Genomic DNA, 10,404 nt, shown 5'->3' on the forward strand with positions numbered 1-10,404 from the left:
GATCATATCCGATCAATGCCTTGAACAAGGTAACAACGCAAAAACATTACCATTGCCACATATAACCAACTTGGGTCAGGCCTAGGCTCTCACCCCGAAGTTCGAGGTCGGACGCTTGATTAGCACCACCATCGACGTCACTCATGTGTTGGCGCCACCACTTTCCGGCAATCCCAACAACTACAATGTGCGACCAAAGATGGCACCTGCCGGCGACGGGTGAGTGAGAATCGCCTAATGGGACGACGCAGGGGTGCATGTGTTTCTCTCTCGAAAATAACTGACTTTGTTGGTTGAGGGATCTATACCAATTCCGTGGAGGACATATTTTGAAATAATGTACTTTACTTTATATTCACTCAAGGAGAAAGGTGGCAGAAGCAATAATATATAATTACCCCCTCCATTCCAAAATACTTATTGTGGTTTTTGTTCAAATCCATACCAATGCACAAGCATTTAGTTAGCACAAAATAGAAGTAGCTCATTTCGCAGAAACACTATGTACACATTGCAACCAGGGCGAATCACGTAGCAGACGGTGTAGAGCAAGGTTCGTCCCGAAGAATAGAAGTAGTGTGTGTCCCACAACTATCTTGGTACGAATCGGGTGGGTAAGGGCGCTTCTTCCCCCCTTGTTTTGACATGCCAACTTGTGTAAATTCATGGGGTTGAAAGCTAATGATTATCTTAGCAACATACAGATAGAGACTTCTTGATTTATGAGTTTTCAGTAGAAGAAATATTGTGCTAAAGCACAACAACGCAACAGGTTGAGATGACCTTCCTGCTAAATTTTATCTGGAGTTTTGAAAAGAAACTAAAGATGATTTGAAAGAGTTATTTGACGCTTTTCATATCGAGATATTGGCTATTGAGAGACTAAATCATGTTGTTATCTCTTTGATTCCCAAGACACCTGATGCAACAATTATTTAGATGTTTAAACCTATATGTCTTTTCAATGCAAGTAATAAAAAACTTACAAAATGTGTTGGCTAATAGACTATAATGTTTCCTAAAGTGTGTGACACACAAACTAGGTTTATTAAAGAGAAATATATGATGGAGGGTATTGTCCTGATGCATGAAACTGCACATGAGATTCGCTCTAACAAAAAAGAAGTTTTTTTTTCTTAAGACGGATTTACGTATGCCCATGACAAAGTCAAATGGTCTTTTCTTTATCAAAGGACCCACACCAAAGGATTCGGATGTTTGATGATTGGATAATAAAAGTTGCTTGGGGTGGAGGATTGTCTATAGAGTTGAATACTATGGATGTCATACTATCTCATTTTCAAAGGTGTTAGGCAGTGATCCCCTTTATCCCCCACTTTTTTGGTATTATAGCAGATGGGCTAACTAGGCTTATCAAGAAAGTCCAATATTTGGGGTTTCTAAAAGTTTTGGTGCCTCATCTAGTGGATTGTGATCTAGCAATTCTACAATATGTGGATGACACCGTATTTTTTACTTAAGGATGGCACGAAAAATGCTAGAGATCTCAAGTTCATGATGTGTACAATTGAATATAATTTTAGGTTGAAATAATTTTTCATAGGAGTGAAGTTTATTGTCTAGGAGATATCATTTCCTAGATTATAACTGTTGGGGAACATAGTAATTCAAAAAAATTCCTACAATCACGCAAGATCTATCTAGGAGATGCATAGCAACGAGATGGGAAAGTGTGTCCACGTACTCTCGTAGACCGAAAGCGGAAGCATTTAGTAACGCGGTTGATGTAGTCGAACGTCTTCACGATCCAACCGATACAAGTACCGAACGTACAACACCTCCGTGTTTAGCACAAGTTCAGCACGATGACGTCCCTCGAGCTCTTGATCCAGTTGAGGACGAGGGAGAGTACTGTCAGCACGACGTTGTGGCGATGGTGTTGATGATGTTACCGATGTAGGGCTTCGCCTAAGCACTACGACGATATGACCGAGGTGTTAAACTGTGGAGGGGGCACCGCACACGGCTAAGAGAACAATTGTTGTGCTTTGGGGTGCCCCCTGCCCCCGTATATAAAGGAGGGAGGAGGATGAGGCCAGCCTAGAAGGGGCGCGCTGATACGTCTCCAACGTATCTATAATTTTTGATTCTTCCATGCTATTATATTTCCTGTTTTGGATGTTTAATGGGCTTTACTATACACTTTTATATCATTTTTGGGACTAACCTACTAACCGGAGGCCCAACCCAAATTGTTGTTTTATTGCCTATTTCAGTGTTTCGCAGAAAAGGAATAGCAAACGGAGTCCAAACGGAATGAAACCTTTGGAAGAGTTATTTTTGGAACAAACGCAATCTAGGAGACTTGGAGTAGACGTCAGGGAAGCAACGAGGTGGCCACGAGGGTCCAGGGCGCGCCCCCCACCCTCATGGGCCCCTCGTGGCTCCCTTGACCGACTTCTTTCTGTTGGGGAACGTAGTATTTCAAAAAAATTCCTACGCACAGGCAAGATCATGGTGATGCATAGCAACGAGAGGGGAGAGTGTCGTCCACGTACCCTCGTAGATCGTAAGCGGAAGCATTATGACAACGCGGTTGATGTAGTCGTACGTCTTCACGATCGGCCGATCCTAGTACCGAACGTACGACACCTCCGCGATCTGCACACGTTTAGCTCGGTGACGTCCCACGAACTCATGATCTAGTAGAGCTTCGAGGGAGAGTTCCGTCAGCACGACGACGTGATGACGGTGTTGATGAAGCTACCGACGCAGGGCTTCGCCTAAGCACTGCTATAAAGTGTTCGAGGTGGATTATGGTGGAGGGGGGCACCGCACACGGTTAAAGATCAATGATCAACTTGTGTGTCTTGGGGTGCCCCCTGCCCCCGTATATAAAGGAGCTAGGGGGGAGGTGTCCGACCAGGAGGAGGGCTCGCCAAGGGGGGAGTCCTACTCCCACCAGGAGTAGGACTCCTCCTTTCCTAGTAGGAGTAGGAGAAGGGGGAAGGAGGAGAGAGGGGGAAGGAAAGGGGGGCGCCGCCCCCTCCTTGTCCAATTCGGACTAGGGGGGGGAGGAGGCACGCGGCCCTGCCTTGGCCGCCCCTCCTCTTCTCCACTAAGGCCCAATCCGGTACTCCGGTATATGCCCGAACTTGCCCGGAACACTTCCGAAGTCCAAACATAATCATCCAATATATCAATCTTTATGTCTCGACCATTTCGAGACTCCTCGTCATGTCCGTGATCATATCCGGGACTCCGAAGTACCTTCTGTACATCAAAACACATAAACTCATAATACCGATCGTCACCGAACGTTAAGCGTGCGGACCCTACGGGTTCGAGAACTATGTAGACATGACCGAGACACGTCTTCGGTCAATAACGAATAGCGGAACTTGGATGCTCATATTGGCTCCTACATATTCTATGAAGATCTTTATCGGTCAAACCGCATAACAACATACGTTGTTCCCTTTGTCATTGGTATGTTACTTGCCTGAGATTCAATCGTCGGTATCTCAATACCTAGCTCAATCTTGTTACTGGCAAGTCTCTTTACTTGTTATGTAATGCATCATACTGTAACTAACTCATTAGTCACATTGCTTGCAAGGCTTATAGTGATGTGCATTACCGAGAGGGCCCGGAGATACCTCTCCGACAATCGAAGTGACAAATCCTAATCTCGATCTATGCCAACTCAACAAGTACCATCGGAGACACCTGTAGAGCACCTTTATAATCAACCAGTTACGTTGTGATGTTTGGTAGCACACAAAGTGTTCCTCCGGTATTCGGGAGTTGCATAATCTCATAGTCATAGGAACATGTATAAGTTATGAAGAAAGCAATAGTAGTAAAGTAAAACGATCAAGTGCTAAGCTAACGGAATGGGTCAAGTCAATCACATCATTCTTCTAATGATGTGATCCCGTTTATCAAATGACAAGCCGCGTCACCAGGCCGAAGTAGCTGCTCGGCGGGGGCTCGACATGCCACATCCGGACTATGAGGTCCTTCATGGCCAGTTCGGCTGCCTTGTGCAGTTCGACTAGTTGCTTCAGCTGGTCGCTCAAGGGCATTGGCTATTCGGCCCCAATATACTGGGACCGGAACAACTTCTTCGTCGAGCTCCCTTATTCAGCTTGGTAGAACTACGCGGCATCAGATATGCTGCACGGCAGATCTGGGAATGCTCCTGGAGAGCTCCAAATTCAGGTAAGTAAAAAGAAAGCCTCCTTCACATGCTTGCTTTGCATATTGAATGCCTTACCCACCTCAATCTTCTTGGCCGCTTGAACCTCCTGGAGGGCCTTTTGGGCTTCGACCTTGACATCCTGTGCGCTCTGGAGTGTTGGAAATATGCCCTAGAGGCAATAATAAAATGGTTATTATTATATTTCCTTGTTCATGATATTGTCTATTGTTCATGCTATAATTGTGTTATCCGGAAATCGTAATACATGTGTGAATACATAGACCACAAAATGTCCCTAGTGAGCCTCTAGTTGACTAGATCGTTTATCAATAGATGGTTATGGTTTCCTGACCATGGACATTGGATGTCATTGATAACGGGATCACATCATTAGGAGAATGATGTGATGGACAAGATGTTGGGATCTACGGTAGGGTGCGTCGACTGCAAATTAAAAATTCCTACGCACAGAACAACCAAGAACATGCTACGGGAGATGGATCACAGATCGTTACCACTAGACGCGCAGTGCTGTGCAGCGGAAGAAGAGTTGGGGCAGCGCGTTCGCGTGGATCGTCCCCTCCTCGTCTGATCTCCCTCGAACAGGCGGTTGTCCGATCCCACGTACAAGTTCGCCGGAGCGGCGCAAGTGCACCGCCTCTAACGGTATCCGCGCGTGCAGGAGGAACACCATGCGGCGGACTGCTAGGTCCGATCACACAGTCGGCGGTGAGTGGAGGTGGCTATTCGCAACACATGCAAACCCTAGTCGCAAGGCCGAAGCGATCAACCGCATGAGTGTGCCGCACCTCCACTTTATATAGGCGTCCGTCGCTGGCTCAACACTTGGGCCTCGCACGGACCCTAAAGCCCAAAGTCTACTCGGTCACGTTCCTAGTCTAGTTCGTATCACATACGACCAGTGTCCTACGAACCGACCTCGTAGGTTCCTTCCCTTAAGCGCGCGACCCCTTAGGTTCAAGTCAGCTTGGTCACAGTTCGGATCACCCCCGACCTGCACGGTTGGTAGCGGCCTCTAGCAAGGCGTGCCAACCACCAAGCAGACTATGAAGCTGGTTAGGCGAACCTATACAATGTGTCACACTTCTGTTCCCTTTGCCCTATGATATATGTTGTCGGGATCAAGGCGAGTCTGTCATCCTTGTGGTAGACCGACCTCTTTCTCGTTCCAGTGATACCGACCACAAACCGGATTATCTCATAATCCTCGTCGCATGGCCATGCTTAACCTTGTCGGATCACACGAGGGGCCCAGAGTATATCTCTCCTTATCGGAGGGGCAAATCCCATCTTGCTCGACCATGTCTCGCAGCATGGGACTGAACAAACCCGAAACCTACCTTTTTAACTACCCAGTCACGGAGTAGCATTTGGTCGGCCCAAAGTAAGTCTGTCACCATCCCGAGTACATGCGTCAGCTCAGGTCTTAGGACATAGAATATATGTTGTACTAGAGACTCACAGATGACATATCGCCGCGTCTCATAGTTGGGTCTGTCCGACTTGGACCTTATCTCGACTCGAATCCGACTACGTCGAATCCGACCAGACCTTTCCAAGTCCATATTATCCGGTTAGCATCCAATGCTCCATAGCTAGTGAGACCGAGCCATCGACCGTGTCATATGCTAGTCTAGTCGGCTGCGCGTCCACACAACCCTTTCGACTAGGGACATTTTAGGACAGTCATCATACAATGCATAGTCCCACAAACAAGTCACGTACTTGCTGATACACATCATTGATAATGTCCAAGGACTATCTTTATTCATAAACACATAGGAAATATCATCATACATGATTGCCTCTAGGGCATATCTCCAACACAAGACCCAATCCTAAGCATAGCACAAGATCGTGTAGTTCATTTGCTAGAGCTTTTCTAATGTCAAGTATCATTTCCTTAGACCATGAGATCGTGTAACTCCCGGATACTGTAAGAGTGCTTTGGGTGTACCAAACGTCACAACGTAACTGGGTGGCTATAAAGATATACTACAGGTATCTCCGAAAGTGTCTGTTGGATTGACTCGAATCGAGACTGGGATTTGTCACTCCGTATGACAGAGAGGTATCTCTGGGCCCACTCGGTAATGCATCATCGTAATGAGCTCAATGTGGCCAAGTGGTTGGTCACCGGATCATGCATTATGGTACGAGTAAAGTGACTTGCCGGTAACGAGATTGAACGAGGTATTGGGATACCGACGATCGAATCTCGGGCAAGTAACATACCGATTGACAAAGGGAATTGTATACGGGATTACTTGAATCCTCGACATCATGGTTCATCCGATGAGATCATCGAGGAGCATGTGGGAGCCAACATGGGTATCAAGGTCCCGCTGTTGGTTATTGACCGGAGAGTCGTCTCGGTCATGTCTGCATGTCTCCCGAACCCGTAGGGTCTACACACTTAAGGTTCGGTGACGCTAGGGTTGTAGAGATATTAGTATGCGGTAACCCGAAAGTTGTTCGGAGTCTCGGATGAGATTACGGACATCACGAGGAGTTCCGGAATGGTCCGGAGGTGAAGATTTATATATAGGAAGTCCAGTTTCGGCCACCGGGAAAGTTTCGGGGGTCACCGGTATTGTACCGGGACCACCGGAAGGGTCCAGGGGGTCCACCAGGTGGGGCCACCTATCCCGGAGGGCCACATGGGCTGAAGTGGGAGGGGAACCAGCCCCTTGTGGGCTGGTGCACCCCCCTTGGGCCTCCCCCTGCGCCTAGGGTTGGAAACCCTAAGGGTGGGGGGCGCCCCACTTGGCTTGGGGGGCAAGTTCCCCCCTTGGCCGCCCCCCCTTTGAGATGGGATTTCTAGGGGCCGGCGCCCCCCAGGGCCCCTATATAAAGAGGGAGGGAGGGCTGCGCACCCTAGTCTTTGGCGCCTCCCTCTCCCTCCGTAACACCTCTCCTTCTCGCTGAGCTTGGCGAAGCCCTGCCGAGATCGCCGCTACTTCCACCACCAGACCATCGTGCTGCTGGATCTCCATCAACCTCTCCTTCCCCTTGCTGGATCAAGAAGGAGGAGACGTCTTCCCCAACCGTACGTGTGTTGAACACGGATGTGCCGTCCGTTCGGCGCTAGGATCATCGGTGATTTGGATCACGACGAGTACGACTCCATCAACCCCGTTCTCTTGAACGCTTCCGCTCGCGATCTACAAGGGTATGTAGATGCACTCCTCCCTCTCGTTGCTAGATGACTCCATAGATTGATCTTGGTGATGCGTAGAATTTTTTTATTTCTGCTACGTTCCCCAACAGTGGCATCATGAGCTAGGTCTATGCGTAGTTTCTATGCACGAGTAGAACACAAAATTGTTGTGGGCATTGGTTTGTCAATTTTCTTGCCACTACTAGTCTTATCTTGTTTCGGCAGCATCGTGGGATGAAGCAGCCCGGACCGACCTTACACGTACGCTTACGTGAGACATGTTCCACCGACTGACATGCACTAGTTGCATAAGATGGCTAGCGGGTGTCTGTCTCTCCCACTTTAGTTGGATCGGATTCGATGAAAAGGGTCCTTACGAAGGGTAAATAGAAATTAGCATATCACGTTGTGGTTTTGGCATAGGTAAGAAATGTTCTTGCTAGAAACCTATAGCAACCACGTAAAAAAACATGCAACAACAATTAGAGGACGTCTAACTTGTTTTTGCAGCATATGCCTTGTGATGTGATATGTCCAAAAGGATGTGATGAATGAAATATATGTGATGTATGAGATTGATCATGTTCTTGTAATAGGAATCACGACTTGCATGTCGATGAGTATGACAACCGGCAGGAGCCATAGGAGTTGTCTTTATTTTTTGTATGACCTGTGTGTCATTGAAAAACGCCATGTAATTACTTTACTTTATTGCTAAACACGTTAGCCATAGAAGTAGAAGTAATCGTTGGCATGACAACTTCATGAAGACACGATGATGGAGATCATGATGATGGAGATCATGGTGTCATGCCGGTGACGATGATGATCATGGCGCCCCGAAGATGGAGATCAAAAGGAGCAAAATGATATTGGCCATATCATGTCACTATTTGATTGCATGTGATGTTTATCATGTTTTTGCATCTTATTTGCTTAGAACGACGGTAGTAAATAAGATGATCCCTCATAATAATTCCAAGAAGTGTTCCCCCTAACTGCGCGCCGTTGCGAAAGTTCGTTGTCTCGAAGCACCACGTGATGATCGGGTGTGATAGATTCTAACGTTCACATACAACGGGTGTAAGCCAGATTTACACATGCAAAAATACTTAGGTTGACTTGACGAGCCTAGCATGTACAGACATGGCCACGGAACACAAGAGACCGAAAGGTCGAACATGAGTCGTATAGAAGATACGATCAACATGAAGATGTTCACCGATGATGACTAGTCCGTCTCACGTGATGATCGGACACGGCCTAGTTGACTCGGATCATGGATCACTTAGATGACTAGAGGGATGTCTATCTGAGTGGGAGTTCATTATATAATTTGATTAGATGAACTTAATTATCATGAACTTAGTCTAAAATCTTTGCAATATGTCTTGTAGATCAAATGGCCCACGCTAATGTTGCCCTCAACTTCAACGCGTTCCTAGAGAAAACCAAGCTGAAAGACGATGGCAGCAACTATACGGACTGGGTTCGGAACTTGAGGATCATCCTCATAGCTGCCAAGAAAGCATATGTCCTAGATGCACCGCTAGGTGAAGCACCCGTTTTCCTAGCAACTCAAGACGTTATGAACGCCTGGCAGTCGCGTAGTGATGATTACTCCCTGGTTCAGTGCGGCATGCTTTACAGCTTAGAACCGGGGCTCCAAAAGCGTTTTGAGCAGCACGGAGCATATGAGATGTTCCAAGAGCTGAAAATGGTTTTCCAAGCTCACGCCCGGGTCGAGAGATATGAAGTCTCCACAAGTTCTACAGTTGTAAGATGGAGGAGAATGGTTCTGTCAGCGAGCACATACTCAAAATGTCTGGGTTGCACAACCGCTTATCTCAGCTGGGAGTTAATCTCCCGGATGACGCGGTGGTCGACAGAATCCTCCAGTCGCTCCCACTTAGCTACAAGAGCTTCGTGATGAACTTCAATATGCAAGGGATGGTGAAAACCTTTCCTGAGGTATATTCAATGCTGAAATCAGCGGAGGTGGAGATCAAAAAGGAGCATCAAGTGTTGATGGTCAATAAAACCACCAGTTTCAAGAAAGGCAAGGGTAGGAAGAACTTCAAGAAGGACGGCAAGGGAGTTGCCGGGAAGAAGCCAAATCATGGATCCAAACTTGAGACTGAGTGCTTTTATTGCAAGGGAAGCGGACACTGGAAGCGGAACTGCCCCAAGTACTTAGCGGACAAGAAGGCCGGCAACACCAAAGGTATATGTGATATACATGTAATTGATGTGTACCTTACCAGTACTCATAGTAGCTCCTGGGTATTTGATACCGGTGCGGTTGATCATATTTGTAACTCAAAACAGGAGCTGCGGAATAAACGGAGACTGGCGAAGGACGAGGTGACGATGCACGTCGGGAATGGTTCCAAGGTCGATGTGATCGCCGTCGGCACGCTACCTCTACATTTACCTACGGGATTAGTTTTAAACCTCAATAATTGTTATTTAGTGCCAACTTTGAGCATGAACATTGTATCTGGATCTCCTTTAATGCAAGATGGCTACTCATTTAAATCCGAGAATAATGCTTGTTCTATTTATATGAGATATGTTTTATGGTCATGCCCCGCTGGTCAATGGTTTATTCTTAATGAATCTTGAACGTGATGTTACACATATTCATAGTGTGAATACCAAAAGATGTAAGGTTGATAACGATAGTCCCACATACTTGTGGCACTGCCGCCTTGGTCACATTGGTGTCAAACGCATGAGGAAGCTCCATGCTGATGGACTTTTGGAGTCTCTTGATTACGAATCATTTGACACATGCGAAGCATGCCTCATGGGAAAAATGACCAAGACTCCGTTCTCCGGAACAATGGAGCGAGCAACCAACTTATTGGAAATCATACATACCGATGAGTGCGGTCCAACGAGCGTTAAGGCTTGATACGTCTCCGACGTATCTATAATTTTTGATTGTTCCATGCTATTATATTACCCCTTGATGTTTACGGGCTTTATTTTTCACATTTATATCATTTTTGGGACTAACCTACTAACCGGAGGCCCAGCCCATATTGCTGTTTTT

This window comes from Triticum dicoccoides, chromosome 2B (assembly GCF_002162155.2).
Source record: "Triticum dicoccoides isolate Atlit2015 ecotype Zavitan chromosome 2B, WEW_v2.0, whole genome shotgun sequence".
Classification (NCBI taxonomy): domain Eukaryota; kingdom Viridiplantae; phylum Streptophyta; class Magnoliopsida; order Poales; family Poaceae; genus Triticum; species Triticum dicoccoides.